Below are 20,361 nucleotides of genomic sequence, written 5' to 3'. Positions count from 1 at the left end.
TGCACCTAATGATTTCCAGACAGCCTAAGTCCATCTGTCACATACCAGACAGACTCAAGGAAAGCAGTCCTTGCCTGGGTTTGGGACTGGCCCTGTGAGTGGCCTTGCAGTACTCTTGAGGAGACAGCCCACAGATATTCACCAAGTCCAAATCAGGATTTGTGGTGCTCCTTCACATCTGGGGAGTTACACAGGGCTGCTTTTGCTACTTCCAACTCAGAAAGAATAGCTTACATGCTCTTAGTGACAGAAGGAACCTCTGATGCTATCACACTGTGAAACACCTACCAACCACCTTTGTACACTGGTTTGTCTCTTCACATGAGATGTGGGTCAGGTATGTGGAAGCATCTCCAGAATGGTAGATATGTGCCATGGTGTTCTTTGAGTTGAGCCATGCCCCTTTTGGAGTGGTATCTATCCCAGCTGAGATTTGTGTCCATATATAACACTACATATCCCACATGTATTTCTTTTTAAACAACAGATTATCAGAGAGGCAATTTGCTCTTCAGCTAAGTTAGAAACCTCCAAAAGTAATTTCATACAAAAAATATGCCTCTGAAAATTCCAGCATGTGCAAAATGTCCTCCTAATCTTCTTCCCTGAATGGCTGCTAATCAGATGAGGGGAATAAAAATTAATATAAAGCATAACTGGACTCACCTCCCTGTCATCATTTAGCCATGGCTAGCCCTTATGAAAAAAGCAAAAAAAAAAAACCCAACCAACCAACAATAACAAAAAAAATGGGTGCCAGTAACACAATTGCAAAGATTGGACAATTTTGAGGAAAATTAAAAGAAGAGGACAAATGAAACAGATGTTGCGTTTTCTCTTCCACTGGAATGACAAAATTTTTGTCATCTCATCAATAAAAACTTTTTAAGGGAGAAAAGGAAATCATCATGGTACTAAGGACTGAAGGCCATAAGATTCATAAATATGTGAAATAATTATCTATGTGTGGACTTCCTGTCACCAATGATATTTTGCATCTCTATAGGAAAATAGATATGATGGTATATAGATTAGGAGACAGTACAAGTTGGTAAGTTAGCTCTAGAAAAAGCAGCAGAAAAAATGTGGTTTACTATCTTCTGTAGAATTATGTGGAAGGCTCTGTTGATTCTCCCATGGAAACCTCAGTTGATTCTCACATTGCAGACATTGTAGAATGGAGTCTTAGCCCATGGAGTATATTAAAAATGGAGGGGGGAGAAGATATGCAAGGATTTATTGATAGAGCATAAATAAAATCCAGCCTTTCTGCCAAGGACATCTGTTAGGTGTCCTTTCACTATGTACTGGCTTTGCCATCAGTTCCAGGAGCACTTCTAAGCCCCAGTGTACAGCGGTGAAATTTGTTCAAAACAGAGAGGAGCCCAGGGCCTTTCATAATCCACCTACACACAACCATGATAACGAATAAAAACACAATCTAGCTGTAATTGAAACTGGCTTTCAAAGTTCTTGCACAGAATTTGCAAAGTTCTGTGACAAGCTCTTCTTCTTCCAGTTGGGTGTGGTTAGAGCAAACCTCATTACTGAAGAGGGACCAGTGACAGCAAAACTACATGCTGGGATGCATGAGGATACCTGAGGAATGGATTGGCTGCTCCAACTAGGCAGCAGGGACCATGGGAGGCTCTTCTCAAGTTACATGCTGCTGTAGGACTGAAGATATCCCCCCATAACCAGTACTTCTGCTCTGTGTGTTTGAATGGAAAGGTCTGTGTTTGGCAGCCCTGCTCTGATGGACTGCCTTGGGGGGACCAAGGAATTGTTATTCCCCACTCACATCCCTTAGGGATGTCCTCCTGATTGATGTCTCTACCTGGGGCCTCTGTGTGTGAAGGTGGATATATTATATAATAAATTATACCATTTGTGTGCAGTTGAGTCTGGGTTCTGCATGTTCAGACTGAAGACCTGCAGCTGGAGATGATGAATGGAAGGTTTTAATTCATGTCTTAACAGATGATTCTACTGGACCTATAATTAAGCTAAAAGGTTACTGATGAGAATGTCAGAGACATTAATAGACCTTGAGCTTAGCTGTAGGTTGAAGTAGGGGAGAGCAAGCATCTGCTTCATCTAAGCAAGATCTAAATTAGAACTGAAAGAAAATAATTTTTTCATGAATGAAAAGTGAACTGGACTATGCCTTAGGGTGGGATCATATTCAGGAGGTGGTACTGTCCATAAGGAGGCCAGGAAAGGAGTCATGACTGTCCAGTGTCCTCAAAAGCAAAAATCCACAGTGGTCTTACCATCCTGCACTTCCACTTGGCACCACAGATTCTCAGAATATCCAGAGTTGAGAAGGACCTACAATGACCATCAAACCCAACTTTTAAGCAAAGGGCTTAACAAGGATTAAACCCACAACTTCGTTTTACTGACACCCTGCTCTAACCAGCTGAGCCATTCTCAGCTGCTCTTCAACATGGTCCAGTCTCCAGCTGTGCTACTCAAGGGAATAGTGCTCCAAAAACTGATTTTAGCTTGTTTCCAAAAAGTCTGCTTTCTTGCATTAAGTGTGTACACTCTTTTGGAGCAATAAAACATTTGCACTATCTTTTGGCCTGTTGAAATTATTTTTCCCTCTGCAAAGTTCTGCGACAAGCTCTTCTTCTTCCATGTTGTCAAGAGGGTTCATTACCTCCTTTTGAAAGTCTGATTTTCCTTATGTGTCATTTTATTCTCTGCACAGTCAGTACTTTTTGTATTCTTCCTTCTTAGAGTCATCTATTGCAAGGTTTTTTGGAAACTGTGACAGTTTGTGTTATGTTTCTCTGTGACTGCTGACTGTTCTAATAATACATTTCTGTGATAAGGACATGTAGCTGCTCAGCATTTTGGCACTGCCTTTCCCTTAAAATCTATTACTGGAAGAGCAAACCCAGAATGTACCATTCACATTCTCAGCAGGTCAGAATAGATTAAAAATTTCTTTTTAAACAATTGTTGGTGTACTGGTTACAATTCAGTACCTTGTAATATTTCTTTATGTTTTTTTTAATGCTTCTTAGAGGGACTTGCTGACTGAAAGAAAAGTAATAATATGGTGATTGCAACTATCAGTTGCTTTTAGGACCTTAAGACTTTATTGGATGTTACAAAGTCACAAAATTGCCACTTCACAGCTGAAAGTCTGATATTTGTAAAGGACACAAACATCCTCCCAGTCTGAGTAATATTTGAACATACACAGGCTGAAGTGGGCCAATAAAACAGCCCAGTTCTATACACTTTTAATTTTAGAGGAAAATACACCATAGTGTATTGGTGTAGCACTGGTTCTTCTATTTACTTTGAATTAATTAAATACTTACAATAAAAAGACTATTTCCTTCTGTGATTTTTTAACATCTGCCTGTAATATGTATCCAAAAGATGTTAAAATACCTAAAGATCTCTAAGTAATTTTCATATTTAAAGTCAGTTAAAGCAATTTGAGATACACTACAGAAGATAAAGCTATAATACATAAATACATATACAAAATGGGGCAAGTATATGTCGATTTCCTACTTCATTTGCATAGAAGTGTCAAAGTCATCATCAATTAGACTTTATTTATTTACAGAGCACTTGGAAAGCAAGAAAACTGGATTTACCTGGACTCACCTTTCTGTTGAATTTGTGAAAATCGGAAGTGCCTCAGCTTTGATGTGTAGTTTGTATTACTTGTCAGTTTGTGAAGAAATATCTGTGTTATCTGTGTATTGCAGAAAGCCTGCAGAAAGCCTGCACTTCAGCTGCTCATTCTGTCTATTGTAAAAATGCACATAAATATTTTCAATTGGAGCAGTATTGTTTTAAAAAATATAACACTACCATTTCAGTAATTCTGCATTTTTCCCTTTACTTATGGAGATCAAAAAGTACTGTCTGCTGCTAAAATTAAAACTTTCTTTCCTTTGTGTTCAATAGTCTTTAATTTTTAGCAAGGAATTATTAAATAATTTACAGAAGTTATCTACCAAAATCTCCTGAGCTTTGTTATTTTAGGTGGCTTCTATTTTATCCCTACCTCCTATTCCACAAAAAGATTCCAGATGAATTTATTTTCCAGCACTTAATTACCACCAGAGATCAGATGTTTGGCTGATTCATAGACAAACTTAGAGCCTTCCTCACAGCTGTGGTTTTTCAAGTAGGAACTAGCTTCCTGATTTCGCCTTCTTCCCTCTTGTGATCTGATTCTCTTTATGAGTAAGGGCTTCGCTCTTCATTCTGATATGACTGCAAGATTTTTCACTGTAGGTAAGGCTGAGGTTTACTATTTTATATAAATACATTTATAGATCTGTGTGTGTACACATATATTTTTATATACACACAGAGAAATTTTTATAAGACTATATTATTAACTTGAGTTCTCCATAGATTTTTTTAATTAGTTTGTGTTTGCTTTTAAGGTGGTGTGGTAAAAAAATTATAACAATCTTTATAAGTAACTGTGGCAATATTTTTTTCAGTGAATTCATTTTAGCAAAGAGCACTGCTATCCTTTGCATAGTAACTCTTGAAAGAGCTGACAAGATAAAATTTTATGTAAAAAACCTGCAATTTTTCAACCGTTTCCACTTTTGTCCAGTTTTTAATATTCTTTTCAAATACTGTTCAAAGCTGACATTTTGTTGTTGTGAGAAAAGTAAGTAAGCACCATGTTCTCCCCAAAGGAAATTGGAGGTAAAATGGCTTTTGAAAAGATCGGTGCCTGCATTGAAGGGTTGTATAATGTGTCCTTTGATCAGACACCCTGATTATTTATTCTTCAATAATGAGCTTTCAAAATGATAATCTGCAAAGGGTAATTTGATCGGTCGAAAAATATAGTGCTTATAGTAAACTTGTATACACAGTTATGCAGAAAAACAACATATAAACTCTGGAGAATACAGTGAAATTCACAGCAACATACATTTATTCCATTCCACAAGACAAAAAGGGATTGCATGCCTAAACCTCACAGGGTAATCTCTAAACTTTGTTGCTTTAATGGCTATCTTTATACCTTACTTGTTTTCACCTTATTGCTGTCACTCAGAGGTTTCTTTCCTACCTATCAGACATTCAAGATTATTCCTAACAAGCTTCTACAGGATTCCCAACAGTACTTCAGATATCAATTTTTTTTAATATAGCTTTGCAGGAGGTTTGTTGGTTGGGGCTTGGATTTTTGGTGTTGGTTTGTTTTTTTTAAAACTGCAACAGACTTCTCAGGCTTCAGCAGAACCACGAGTTAATTACAGTTATTATTGTTGATAAGTGAAATAGAGCATAGTTGGAACGTTTCAGTCTTCTGTAGGCGGTATAAATGTCTTTTGGTCTGGTGAGTTTCATATCCAGAAACTCTCACTTTAAATAAGGGGTGGGGTGCTTTATGGCAGCTTTGCATTTGTTGTAACAAGAAAAAGAAACAAAGCTGTCTCTTCAACACACAGGATGAGCCATTTAAACACTAATGCTTTTCTTCCTTTATTTAAAGCATTTTTTCCTTGTATTTTTCAAGTACAAAGTAAAAGAAGAACAATTGTGTGTCCAGTTCCCAAGGAGTATCAGAGCTTCTTCCTTGAAGAGGTAGCTTAAACTAGACAAATTTTAAAAAAATTTCACAGTCTTATTCTGGATATAAAAATGTCTGGTATTGTCAGAGACTTATGTTTTTCACTTTATTCAAACCAGCAACTGGCAAACCTCTGTGTGTTTTCTGTTGGCTGTAAAGTTTGGTCCTGTCCTGCACTGTCCCTTCCTGCAAGCGTCATCACTTCACACTGTCATTAGCTGACTTCCTTGCTTCTTTCAAAATTAAGGCCAGAATTATCTTCCCTCTGGTGTCCATGGAGATTTGTTATAAGAATACCAACGTTTTAGCTAGGAGAATTGTGAGAATTGTGCTTTTTATGGGCCTCATCTGAAACAATGTTTTTCAAGGGTTTCAGAATTTCAGCACAAATATTCAGAAAGAAATCAGAAAGTAGGATGGCAGGGACACATCTTATGGTAGCAGTAACATTTTGCCCTTCCTACTTTTTATTTAAACAATTTTCCTCCAGTAGGGTGTTTTTCATAACCAGATAAATTAAATCTTTATGACACAATGGAAGGTTTTATTTTATCTTTGTTGCTTACTGTGTAACTCAGATGAGCTTCCCTCAGTAATATTTCTGGTATCTTTCCTCCTCTGTCACTGCTGAAAAAAAACATGTCTGTTGATAGGCATCAGTCAAAAAAATTACTTTCTCCAACCTAAAATGGTAACACTTGGACATCTGTGAATTTGTACACCTAGATGTGAAATCCAAATGTTAAATTAATGTATTAACAATGTTTGTAGTTTTATTACCCTGTAATTATATCATACCTTCTGATTGTTTTTCTTTTCATCCCAATCTATAAAAGGTAGTTGCCTGAACCTGTTGTGAATGTCTGCACTTCTAGTGTTAGTCCCAGTGATGTTTTGCCAGGTTCAGTGGAAGGAAAACCAGTTCTAGAGATGGAATTGTTATACTAGAGGATCTATCAGATGGTGAACTAGAGACAGCTGGAGACTTGATTTGGCCCTGTAGCTATGTTTGGCATTCTTTCTGGCAAAAGTCAACATGGAAGGGGTCATTAAATGCAGTCTTGAACAGTGGTGGCTGGGAAGTTACAGCAAGGCTAAGCTGTGTGGTGTCAGGGAATTAACTGATTGTAATAACACGAGGAGAAGGGAATCATTAGGTTCTCTGAGCACACTGTTGACTGACTTAATGCTGTTATTCTCACTGTTAGATTAATGGAAAAAAAACTCCTTTGTATGCTTCTGTATTTTTTCATCTTCCAATCAAAATAACTCTGCAGAAGTCAGCATATTGGCTAATATTGGCTAACCACTGAAGCCTAAGATGAAACATTTTCACCGTTTGATTGTAGCAAGGGAGTCCTTCTGTTATGTTGGTGACAGCTGAGACTGGGTTTGGCTTTGTTCACACCTCTGGTGCAATTGTTATTTCATTATAAAACCACTTTCATGACATGGAAGATACTTTGTATTAATTATTCCTTATTTGTTAATTTAAAATGACAACATGTATTTTACTTTTATTTTATTAATGGAATTAAATATTGTTAAATATTAAAATATAGGTTATTCACTAATTACACTGGATAAGAGTCTGAGTTTTGTCTGTTGATTTTGGACAGCAGTTTCTGCAATGAATGTTGCGAAGAGTTTCATGGAAAACAATCCCATTATCCACATAATTTCACAGAGGCAAGGAAGTATTTTGCCATTGCTACATCTATTTGCTTCACCTGTCTGGGGGATTGAAAATTGGAGGGATTTGGCACCTAAACAAACCCATGGTAATTTTTAGGAGTACAAAGCAGTGTTTTCTGCTGAAAATAAATGCAGGATAATTGGGCCAATGAAATAACAAGGGTGTTCCAAGCTGCAAGATTTCAACGATTATTTGTAAGCAGCGCTTTGCTTTTGTATTACGTCAGATGGTCTCTGAAATGTTTATGGGTAAGTTTTCTAACTAGTGCTATATAGTTTATATAACATTTTCAAAGCATTGTCCCACCAGGTACACTTGCCTTCAGTGAGGACAACTGCCTCCAAGTGGGTCATTTAACAGAGCTAGAAGGTAAATCTCTGAGTTCTGGTTGAAGAAGTATGACAATCCTGAAGCTGGAAGAAACTTGGCTCTCTAGATTGAATATGATACTATAAATTCAGTAGTGGGAACTATAGAAAAACATGTAAACAGATAAAATTCCTCCTCTTCAGCTTCAGTTCCCTTAAGGTGTTTTCAACACCTTAGTTATTGGTTGTCTTTCTACTAGTGCTCCTGAAACCGCCTGATTATCAGCTGATTTCCATTTTAAGGGAGCCAGTGGCTGAATTTAGTGGAAGATCCTGACTTATTGGAGAACAAGAGAGAGTTTTAGCTAACAACTGGTCAACTGATATATTCCTATAAGCTGGAATTGGTGTTGCTTAACTGAAGGTGCTCCAGCTCATGCTGTCTCTTTTGGCTTATTGTAGGTGAGAGGTCATCTGCACTCTGCTGGTGACAGAACTGTCACCTCCAATTCTTACAGCCAATCAGTGCTTTTTTCCTGCTGCCTTTCAGGAATTACCCACTTGAAATTTAGGAATGGCAGAAATAAAATGTTGAGCATTGGGCAAAACTTCTGTTGAGTAACTTGACTATGGGTGTAGAGGAAGGATTGGTAAGTTGGTGCATAAACTCCATCAAGGGAGGAAGGCCACATTTTTTCATTTTCTTTTACCCTTTGTTCCTCAGACAGTCCATTAGAGTCTCTCTAGTCTCTCCAGGCCAAATGCAGAGAAATATCAAGATACACGTGTAGCTATTTATTGTCTACAGAAGACCCAGCTCTTCACACAAATGGAAGAGCTGCACAGATCTTAAGGGTGGAATTTCCATTGCTACCTGTGGGAATTTTTCCCCAGGAAGGAGAACAGGTCTGGGCCCAACAAGTGAGTCTGGTCTGTGTGTTGGTTCTGTTGACAGTGAAGCTCCTAAAGAGAGATAACCATTATGATGGCCAACTGATACTTAACAGTGTACTGTCTGGGCTTGCCTGGATGAGTAATTCGCTTGAAATGCTTTTTACTTTGAGTCAATTGTATGGCTTTTGGCACTGAAATTTTTAGCAGATTAGCTGATTTTGAGATCTTTTGAACATGCAAATAATGCATCAGGTTTTGGGGTCACAAACTTAATCTTGGCTTGCTGTGATGGGGAAAATTTTGCAATGTCCTCTTAGAGATGCTCTTCTTCATCCTTTGACCCTGTGTGTAATGAATTTGAAACCAAACATGATAACTTTAAATGGTGCAGCTCAGGGCTGACCTTCTGGAAGATGCTGCTGCCTTGGCACCTCCACTCCTCCTCTGACAATGCTCCAGTCATTATTGTGGAACTTCCTATCTTTCCTTTCCTCCATCTTACAGATTTGATTCTTGGCTTCAGATCCATCCGCACATTTTGCAAGGGAGTTATTGTGTTTGTTCCCATTGGACTACTCATGTATACTTAGGGAAATGTGTGTAATAAGGGTTCTGAGTCCCCAAAATTCTCTTACAAGGATGGCTACATAACCTTACTGATCAGAAAAACTTGAGACTGCCAAACAGGTTGGCTGATGTACCACTATTCAGATTTTCAAAACATTGGATTTAGAGAGGTTTCTTCCTGGAAAATTAAAGAGATAAAAAGAATAAACAGATTAAAGAGAATAATGTGGGCAGACTTCACTACACAACTGGGGTATTATGCATTTTGGTTGATCCTTTGATCCACCTTCCAATTGCCATGTTAAATGCAATTTATGCTGAACACTAATATGAGAGATTTCCTATTTATTCCTTTGTTATTTCAAAGTTTGGAATGACTGTTCAATTAGTACCTTGGTTTTCAGGACTGTAGTCATAAAATAACTATTGTCAGACAATATATTAAGGACAAGAAATGGATGTGTTCATTAAATAAGAAGTTTATATGTAAAAGGGGGCACAATTCTGGTCTTCTCTATTTTTCAAAACCCAACCCCCAAATTTCATACACATTTATGTATAACAATGAATGGATGAATTAACATGAATGAAATACATATTTATAAGCTAATTTAACACAACTTTATTGCAATCCAATTTTTTAAATGCTGTCAACTGCATCCCAGTTTCTCCATTTAAAAAAAATCCTATTTAGCATCTTGTAGTACAACCCTCTTTGCAATGTAACAAGCAAGAAATAATCTGCTTTTCTACTCTTATATTCAGAATGTGATTCTAGGTCCTGAACTTTGAATTTATTTGCTCATGAATTTTACTCATGCAAAAGTCTCACTTGAAACTAGTAAATGTTTAGGTGACTAAAGATTGTCCCCATGTGATCAGATTTTCAGGAGTGAAATTTTACTATGTTCCAGGCAAAAACCAAACCAAACCAAAATAAAATAACTGTTAAAAAAAGTGTTTGAGACCAATTTGCTCTGTAGAGAATGACTGGTTAAAATCACTTCTCCATAAATGAGGAGATGCCTCCCTTGTCACTATTTTTTTTAAAAAATATTTGGGGAGAGGTTGAAGAGGGGAATAACCGCTAAACAAAATTCAGTATTAATATCTATTGGGAAATTATTGCATACATAGAGCTTAATTTTTGGTGTTTTAATCTTTAGGTGGGAGTACTCAGGATGGAAAAGAATTAGAAATATTTATTTTTTACTTTCTTTGAATTGAATTTGTTTCACTGGCTTGATAAAACTGAGACCATGAATAAGAAACATTTTTCCCTGTTAGGTGTTGAAATACACAAGCACAGTCTTTTCATGCATTCAGATCTTGAGTCTAAATTAACTGAAGCCAACATCTAGATTCACATTTTCTTGACTGGACTTTTCTCAGATTTATCGGTAGAGGACATTTTTAGAAGTCTAACAAATTATGCAAATGGAGCCCAAGCTGTGCTGCTGTAGTGATCCTTACTGTGTCCCCAGAATCTCCCCAGACAAGAAGGTTTAAGATGCAGTGACAGAAACATAAAGCTGAAAGTCTTTACAGGAGACTATGCTTCTGTAAATTTCTGCTAAAAGCCTTCTGCTTTCCAAACAGGTCACACATTGCTTTGGAAATCTTGACTGATTTCACACAGATGTTTTTGCTGCTAATGAAGTCAATTTCTTCTTTCCTGGCACAGAGAGCAATTGATCACTTCATTAAGCACTTCTTTACATAATCTCCCATCTCTGTAAGTTTATATCCAAGTTAAACATATCCACTCATCTCACTTTTTATTCTACAGGGCTTATTTTCCCAGTCTGTTACCATTCGTATTTTTGGAGTGCAGTGCAATTAATCTCTCTTTCAAAGTCAGATCCAAGAAAGGATACAGAAAGGATACTGTAGTGAATATTAATTAGCTTCCAAATCTGCTGTATACCACTCCTCTGAACAACATCCCAGGACAGGTTCCTTTTTCTTGTTCTTTCTAAGGATTCTATGCTGCGCTCCATCTCATTTTATATGTGCCATTTTTTTCCGAGCAAATTCTTTTTATATAAATTTGTCTATTTCAACCAAATTTGATGGAAGAATACATGAGGATCCATAGTTCTTATGAATTTTGTGAAAATCTGTGTCTGAACAGGTAACAGAGAGCTCAGCTACCTTCCTAGATACAGACACTAGACAGGCTGGGTGATTGGCATGTATGCCCTGTCCATTCTGTCACTGAAATCCACATCAAACTTCCTCTTCCTCTGGCACATGAGGCAAAAAAGGGGATTTGAGAGAGAGAGGAATTTGACAAGCATAAGAGTATATTGCAAATATTTTTGAGGGCTGATGTTTAGGAAGAAATAGCTGCAGGTGTTGATCTGGAAGAGGCTAAATGTAAGTTAATATTTCATTAGTTCCACCACTGACAGCAATTTAGAGCAAATTTTTTTGCTTGTTTTATTTTGAGTTTGAGTTTGGTCATTTGTTTGCTTGCTGTCCAAAACTTATTCCTTCTGGCTAATTTTCAGATTGCCATACACTGTAATCCTTATTTTCTTCAATTATGCTCCTGGATTCCTGGTGTTTTATGCCTTCTTCCCAGGTGCAGTTTGCACTTTGAAGTATATACTCTCAAAAAAAAAAAAAATTAGGGGGATTACACAGGTAAGTGAAATAAGCATTTAGATGAACTTGATGGGAAGTTGCTGTACATAATAGGACAGAAAAGAAAAATGTTGCAGAAATCGTCTTTGTATACCCTCACTTTTTCCCAGAGGAAATCTGGACATCGTTTCAGCAGCCTGAGTTTACTTTCCCCATGCTTTTATAAAGTTTGTACTGAAATATTTAATGCCCAGCATTCCTTGCTTACCCCAAAAGTTAAGGTTACTGCATGAAAACTGTTCTGCAATATGAATATGTTAGATCTTTCTGCTGAAACTTCTCTTGCCCTGAGGAGTGGAACCAGCTGGGCAGAGAGAGACTGATCATATTCTCACTTCTTTATAATGATCCCCTTTTTGTGCACTTGGTGCTGGTGAAGAGTTTCACTTTGTTGTCTGCAAAGGACAGGTAGTTTGGATAGAAAATTCCAGCCTACAGAGCTCAATATTTCCAAAAGTTATAAGATAATTCAAGTGTTAGCAGCAAAATAGACTATAAATTCAACACTTGCAGTAATATTGCTGTTTAGTTGATTAGCCTTAACATAAATTAACTGCTGCTTCGTGTTACTTATATTCTGCTTCATTTCTCAGTCTTACCAATCTGATGCTGTACTCATAATTCAGACAAACTAGAATACAGTACATGACAAAAATCTACTAGTTCCAGCTGCAAATATTAACATGTGGCAAAGCTGTGTACAGCTGCAATATTTGCATTTACAGGGCTTACGCGATGTGCCAGAGTAGACAAAAGGTGCACAGGCATTCTGTTCATGACTTAATTTTGGAATGATAACAGAACATGTATTTGAGTTTTGGTAATTTTTATTGTAGAAAATGAAAACATTTCCTTAAATATTGGCAGGCAAGACATCAGTTGAAGAGCAAAAGAATTTTTTTTTTTGTATGACTTGAAAAATCCACTTTATTATATTAGGTGCTCAGTGTGGTGCAAAAAATAGCTGTACTTTTCACGTTCTTTTTAATGTCAAAGATAAATTCAAAGCATGTTACATTGTTAAAGGTGAAGCTCCTGCTGTTTTTAAAAGAGCAGGCATTAGTCCAAAAATATAACTTTGAAACCGGGCATCATTGCGTGACCTGTCTACTTTGAGAACAAAATTGGGAGGATGTGAATGGCCAACGATATCCATCGCTGAAAACTAGGTCTTCTACATTTGCAGTGTCACAATAATTTACGGGATTTTCTCTTTACTTGTTAGTTTTGATGGATAGAAGAACAGCAAAAATATGTGATCGTCTAAGACTTATGTAAGTAATCAAAAATCAAAAGAGATATTAATGTTTGGTAAGCAGAGTGGGTATGCTGACCCTTGCACCCAGGTCAAATTTCCCCTTAAAAGGGAGTTACATGGATGAGACTGTTACCTCTCCTTTATCTAAGCACATGTACATGTGCATGCACATGTATGTATATATGTGTATGGGTATTTCTTTCTAGATACCAATTTAAATGAAAGAACTAAAACCAGACTTATGGTAAGTGGCTTCTTTGTAAGCTATTATATCAGCATTTTTGTGAATGAGGAAAGGAGTGGAAGCCAATATGTTTCTGTGCTGATCTATATGTACCAAATATAGAAATATGCACATGAAAGCGTATGTATTTACATATAAGTGTACATAAAATAGGAAAAAGTAAAGGCTTGACTGTAAAGCTGAACATCTGAAAGCAGATGTGTCTTTTTCTTGAAGTGAGACTTTGTGGGCTGCAAAACTACTTTTTGTCATTTTTGAGCCATCCCATGTCATAATGTTGGAAAGATTAGATTCACTTGTTGTCTTTCCCCTTGGTCCTCAAGTATTACACAGTGCTGAGAGGCACTTGGCAAAGAAAAGGGCAGCATATAAATTTTCAAAGGCATGGCTAGAATCTGGAATGGCAAAGTGAACTGTAGCTTGAACAGAGTTATCTTCAGGGGCAGATGGTGGCTGTGTGGGACCCTCCTCAGTAGTGTCTGGTACAGATGTCAGGTACAGCTATTTGTGTAAAGTTACTGCTCTGCATGTCTCAGAGCCACCAGGGGCTGTTAGGTTTGGACAAGTGGTATTCGAGATAAAATTTCTCTTGCAGGTCTTTGGAAGCCTAGTTCTGCTCCCAGACACTTTCCTGATTCTGGCCCATGTTTTGTGTCCTGAAGAGCTGTAGGATGGAGTCTATGTTTTTTACCCAATAATAGGTTGTGGTGTTTTCTCTGAAGCATCACAGCTTTCTTCTTCTGTTTCCTCCATTTATGCCAATGCTCTTCCAAACTTAATGTATTTGAAGCAGATTATTTTTCTTATCCCAAGTTCAGGACACTGGGTTCTGGAAGAAGTTAGTTTAGATAGTATTTTTGTTGGGTTTCTAGTTACTTAGTTAATTATTGTTTGATTCCTTTTTCTGTATAGACCATTCAGAATCACACACAGCAATGCAGACTTGTGAATGCTCTTATGGGGGAAGTCAAAGGCTTGACAAAATATAAGTGTATGTTCTTCTTTTCTGACAGACTTGGCATATTTTTTCATTTGCACTTTAGGTCTTCCTTATTTCTCCATTTTCCAATATAACAAGTGGAATTATTTTACATGCTCTGTTGTAGTGAAAGAGAGTGTTTCTGTGTAGGTCTGATGAAAAATCCCTGGTTATTTTTCAGTTTGATAGGTCTCCATAATTGTTTGTAAGGCTATGCAATTCTGCAGTTGAACTTCATATTCCTGTTTTTTATAATATAATAGGACATATTCCTTCAGCTAACAAGTAGAAACACAGTAAACAAGGTAGCAATTTTATTTTAAAAAAATCAAAAGAGATTTTTGCAAAACAATTGCACTGCATCTGTCTACCATCCCTTTGCACTAAAAACAGGTTGCTTGGATGAGTAAGAATGACTCACGAGAGCACACTGATGCTTAAAAAACCTGACATTACATTTAACCTAATTTATAACAGACATTAACAGACATTTCAGAAATAATTCAAGTTGCTATGGGATCCTTTGTAAAAGCAGTCATGGTATGTAATGTCTGGGACTGTATGAGACTGGGTTACACAACTTGCTTAAGCCTTTTTCTTCCCTCCTGTTCATAAATTATTGGTGGGGTGAGATACAAATGTCTCCACAAAATCTCTGGCCTTTCTTGGGGAGCTTGTTCATATTTTTCAGTACCTTGTGTGTGTGAATATACTGTGACCTATCCACATAATCATGTTTACATTGCCCACTCTGGCATTACTACCTGCTTTCACTTTTTCAGTGAAATTCTGTGGAAGATTGAAAGAGGTGTTCTTTAATATAAATAACTTTTATCATGCATGGTTGTTATCTCACACAGCTTTTGAAAATTTCTTTACAAATGGATAAGTTTCTCTTTTCCAATTATTACATTTTTTATTAGGCATTGAAATAATGTTTATATAGGGAACATGGGTTTATTGACTATTGTATTCATGATCTATTTTGGGACAGAACAAAACTAACATGAAGCAAATTTAAAAAAATGAGATGGAAAAAATTGTGAACTACATATTTGTATGTCTGCTTGGAGAAAAAAATAAAAGGTGGTTTTTATTTAGTCATTCTTTAAACCATAAATCAGGAGGAACATTACAGGAAAGCTGAGTTTTGACATGCTAAGTCTGAGCACCAGAAATTGCACTTTTGTTTTAGGCAATGTAAAGAAAAGAACTCTAATTTCTGAAGAAAAACACTTAGAGAATGTATTTTATCTCTGAGTTTCCAAATAACATCCTGCCAGCCAAATCAACTAAGAGATTTTGCAAAACAATGAATAACCTGACATGAAAGCAGGTTTTGTAAGTAGGAGTGCATAACTTTTAAACAATGTTTATTAGTAAGCAGTAAGAGAAGCACAGGCAAATATCAATTCTGTTTGTATTCAGAAAGGTTTATTTCTGATGTTAGTCAATACATAATAAGCTCAGGCCCTTTGTAGCCAGATGCTTTGATGCTGCACAGATCTGGTTTTGAGGCTTTCTACAAACTATAATTAAAATCAGAAAAGCAAACTTCCTCACAATCAGGTAAAATGTACTGTATATACTTGTTCTAAAACAGCAACAAGTGCATTAGAATTCCATAACTATCATGCTATTATGAAAATAAATATATTTGCTATATTCTTACAGATTTTTCCACTGATTTCTGGAAAGAGCAATTTATAGTGTTCATTTGCCCAGACATCATCCAGAAAGGTGATTTTCAACAAGCAGAGAATTCTGTCCTCTCCCTTATGAGTGAATATGCTTTGCCCTCACTAGGAAAAGAAAAAATTTCACATACTCTGAAATTTATGACATAAGGCTTTTTCAGGACCGATGACCATCTTTGCAGATTTTCTGCAAACCTCAAAACCTGAAGAAAACAAATCCTTTGCAGAGTTATTAATGTTAAGCATGACTTAAAAGAAAATAAAGATGTGGAGGACTGATTTAATAAAAAAAAAGCAAATGTAATCAGCTAAAAAGAGCTTTTTGGTATTATCAAACATGGTTTTACCTAACCGTGCCTTCTGGACAATTAAAAAATAGATAGCTCTGCTCTAGGGTGGTGGTGATTGAGAATAAGGGTATTTTTGTTTGTATATTACCCATTTTATTAAATTGATCAAAGACATAAATATATTTACATTATCTATATTTTATATTTAATTTTGATACTTAATAAATCACAATAGCATTGGGGTTAAGATATCAAACACATGTGAGCTGATTTAGGAATCTTGATTTTGGTTCTAGGGATATAATTTGTACATCATACTTCAGTCCACTAAAACATTTAAGCACACCTTTGCTTTAAGCAGAGCTGCCTGCAGCACTTGCCCATTTTTTTGGGTCTGTAGCTTTTACTGCTCTTTCCTTAAAACAATTTGCAGCTTCTCATCACAAAGCATTGCTCTCTAACATGAACAAGAGGCTCTTCCAAGCTTTCTTAAACTCCTCTTGGGTGCACGCTGCCAACAAAAATAAAATTGTTACTGAACATGATTGGAGAAAAACATAATAATCACTGTAGGTTTTAAAATACTCAATAGTCACTTGGTTCTCATGCAACAACACAGCTACTGGTAAAAATCCTATGAAAAGCTACTCAATAGAAATCCAGAAAATGAAATCCAAAGACAACAATTTATTGTCTAGTTCCCAAGACACTTGCAACAAGTTTTTTAAAACTGCTAGTTAAAAACATAAAATGATGGATTTTTGTCTTTTCTCCCTTTTTCTCTCTCCCTGGTCACAGCCAACTGATGGGCACACAAGATATCCTGTGAGCTTGTCCCTATGGCCTCAGCTGAAGGCGGGGTGAAGCGGTGGAGAGTCTCCAGCACACTTGGCAGCCCAGCTTGGAGATTGCTGTTTGTGAGAGAAGGGAATGTGCCAGCTTTCACAGATCTGTACTTGCAGGAGGAGACCTAGACCTGTGAGGCAGCACCCTGCCATCCGGCTCCTGGCTGGCACCCAGATGCTGTGAGTAATCCTCCAGTGGGGGAGGCATTCCAGCTGAAGGGAGCCATCTCTCATTCCTCAAGCCCCCAGCAAAAGCCCCAAATGAGCCTCTGTTTCCATAAGATGAATTAGGGGCTTGCCAGGCACGTGGGGCTCCCAAGATCTGTTCTTCAGAGATTTTGAGGAGCACTGGTATCACATATGCTTAGGTAGAATGGGAGAATTTCCTGTTATGTGAAGGAGCCAGGATTGCAGATCTCCTGGCCACTCTTGGTTTTTTGGACCCTCAGCTGATTTCCATCCCCAGCTGGATGTAAAAGGCAGGTACCCACACCTCCTTGGCACTAGGCTGACAGTACAGAAGTGTAGACAGCTATGCTAAGTCCAAGAAGCTGGGAAACCCAGGTTTCTGGTGCTGACCAGCAATGTCACCTTGGTGTTCCATGGGTGAGGATCAGGGCAGGCTCAGCAGTGGTCATGGTGTCTCCACATCACACACAGCCAAGCCCAACACCCCTAAGGCACATGGGGCAAACCTCAGGGCTCTGGACTCCAAAGGTGAGCAAGCAGTTCAGCTGTGCCAGCACTCATCCTTACGCCTGCAAGCAAAACTCTTTTATTCTTTATTCCACTGCCAGTCTTCAGAATCACCATGTCCTTTCCCTGCTTCCCCCTCACTTGTACTCACATCTAGCTTGCTTATGTATTTTAAAAGGTGAAAAAATTGCCAAGTTTTCTGCCTACAGATGTTTTGGGACACTCCTGCCTTTGCCATCTTCATTGGGCAAGGCACACAGTGCAGCAGGAATAAAAACGTGATTTTTTTTTTCTTGATCTTTATGCTAATAATTTCATATTAAACAGAGAAATAATTTCAAAATACCAGGAAAGCAATTAAAAGAAAAAAACAAACTTGACATGTAATAAATAATTTAACACCTCACCCTAATGCAACCTGCAGAGTCTTTCAGTCACGTTATGGATGTACAGTCATCAGTTTTTGTGGTGCTTTGCATAAATTTCATTAGTATGAACACAGTAATATTAAAACACACACATAGACACAATTTTCTGGCTTTTCAGTTCATTATGAAATACTTTACCTCTGGGCAGATGACTAATATGCCTAGAGGTAAAGTATGCTATTAAATTTCTCTATCCTTGAGTTGTGCCATAGCCAAAAAAAGGGTGCAGTCACTCATAATCTTTATTAAATGAGCTGAATACACCCACTCAGGGAAAATGCTGTTGTATGACTTTAATGTGTCCTGCAGCAGCATTAACATGCTTTTAGGTCATTCAGCTCCATATGGTAGAGCTACAATAATAAATCCATGGTGAAAACTGGGGGAAATTCCCTGCCTGTTCTGAGTAATTTGGGTGGCATTACCCAGAAGGTTTAAATTCCTGCTTAGCAGAAGGAAAACTTCACCCCATGTTGTATTGTGAAACTATGGAGTTTATGTATCTGAGGATATAGTGAACTCTAGCAAACTATTTGAGTGGGACAATAAAATTCTGAAGAAAGTTTTAGTTTCACCTGTTTTGTGAAACACACTCGTATAAAATTGCAATCTTCTTATGGATTAATCTTTAGCAGAATCGACATTAAACTTTAATTGTTTCTTGATTTTATTACTGATTCTGTCTAGAACTAGACATGAAATCCTATGTTTTTTTGCTTTTAAACTGAGGAAAGAAAACACACAACCACTATAAATCATAAATAGGAAATCCCATTTATATAACATAAAAATATATCATGAAATCTTTTGTGAATATAATTTCAGCCAGAACCAGAACTATTTTCAAGGTGGAATAGAAAACACTTTACCAGCCATTAAAATGTCTCTATAGATTCTAGCTGGATTAAGCTAGTAACTTCAACTGGAAAGGATTTTTCTCTGTAACTTGCAATGAAGAAATTTCCTTGTCACTGTAACTTCTTTTTCTACCCTTAGAACTAGTCCTATTGAATGTTGCATGAATGATTCAAAGGCATTTAGAAAAACGGCACAAATCTATTTGCTCATGCAGGAATTTTGGGATATAGTCTGGTAGTAGCTGACAGTGACCATACTGGAAATGAATTCAGCTTATAAACAAACCTGATTCAGTGTCTTGTTATAAATGAAGAATCATCTGGTTTGCTTGTATTTAGGGACATATTTTTGCTTGGGTAAGAAAAGTATTTTTAAGTTAAAAAAGTGGTATTCAGAAAGCTATTTCTAATATTTGTCATTTTTTTCTTTCCAAGCTTGCATTTTTGAAATTAACTTGGAATATTTTAGACATTTTATTTTGTAATTAAGAGTTTAATTGTTCTCTCATTGGTTCCTCTTCTAGAGATAATGTTGTAAATTCTAGGAATTCTAGTAAATCCTAGTTATTCTAGTAACTCCAGTAATATAATATGTAAACTCTAGTGATTCTAAGAAATATTTATTGCAACAAAAGAACAATATGAAAACTAAATTTTAACTCTTTTCAAGAAAGAAAAAGCAAAATTCTTTTAATAACTTCATCAGTAAAAATGCCTTCCTTTACCCCTACTTATTGGTACATTGGATTACACTAGAAGTACCTGAATTGATGAAATAAAGAAACATGAACATGAACAGCATCAACAAAGAAACAACTATCAGCATGGTAATGAATCAAGAGCCTTGTTAAAAAATTGCTCTTTAAGATGCACATTTATGGTGAATGTCTTGGCTTTATGACTTTTATCGTAAGACTTACAGCGATGTGTAATAAATTCTTAATTTTCTATGCAGCAACATTTCTTGTCTCATTTCTTGGACATAAATTGCCTAAGGTTGATCTTTAAAGAACTTTTAAAGTGTCTAAATGCTTAATGGGGAAGAGAGAGAAATATGACTGTGACTAGAATTCTACTAAGATAAAGATAAAATTGACAAAACTACCCTACTAATGAAAGGCAAAACCACCATTTTTATCTTATTATGCTTATCACAACAGTAAAAGTTTATACCACATAACTATTTTAGTTTATTCTTCTGTTTTTCTATAACTTGCAACCTCATTCAAAACAGACGCAATCAAAAACAAAACAAAATAAAAATGCACAAAAACAACAACAACAAAAAAAAATCACCCCGAACACTATGAATTAAAGCAAAGTAAATATTTCAAGCCCTTCTTTGTGAAAATCACTTGGTCTTAAGGGTTGTTAG

At 36.7% G+C, this 20,361-nt stretch overlaps 1 long non-coding RNA gene across 1 annotated transcript in view; it reads left to right on the top strand.

Annotated features, from left to right (window-relative positions):
• Nucleotides 1-4,135: 4,135 nt before the first annotated feature.
• Nucleotides 4,136-20,361, top strand: part of LOC143692033 (uncharacterized) — a 39,832-nt gene continuing 23,606 nt past the window's right edge. The window contains exons 1-2 of the long non-coding RNA XR_013179893.1: nt 4,136-4,272; nt 16,959-17,185. This is a non-coding gene — a long non-coding RNA (uncharacterized LOC143692033). The remainder of the gene's footprint in view (nt 4,273-16,958; nt 17,186-20,361) is intronic.

The sequence above is a fragment of the Agelaius phoeniceus genome, chromosome Z (assembly GCF_051311805.1).
Source record: "Agelaius phoeniceus isolate bAgePho1 chromosome Z, bAgePho1.hap1, whole genome shotgun sequence".
NCBI lineage: Eukaryota > Metazoa > Chordata > Aves > Passeriformes > Icteridae > Agelaius > Agelaius phoeniceus.
This window is presented reverse-complemented; position numbering and strand designations above follow the sequence as displayed.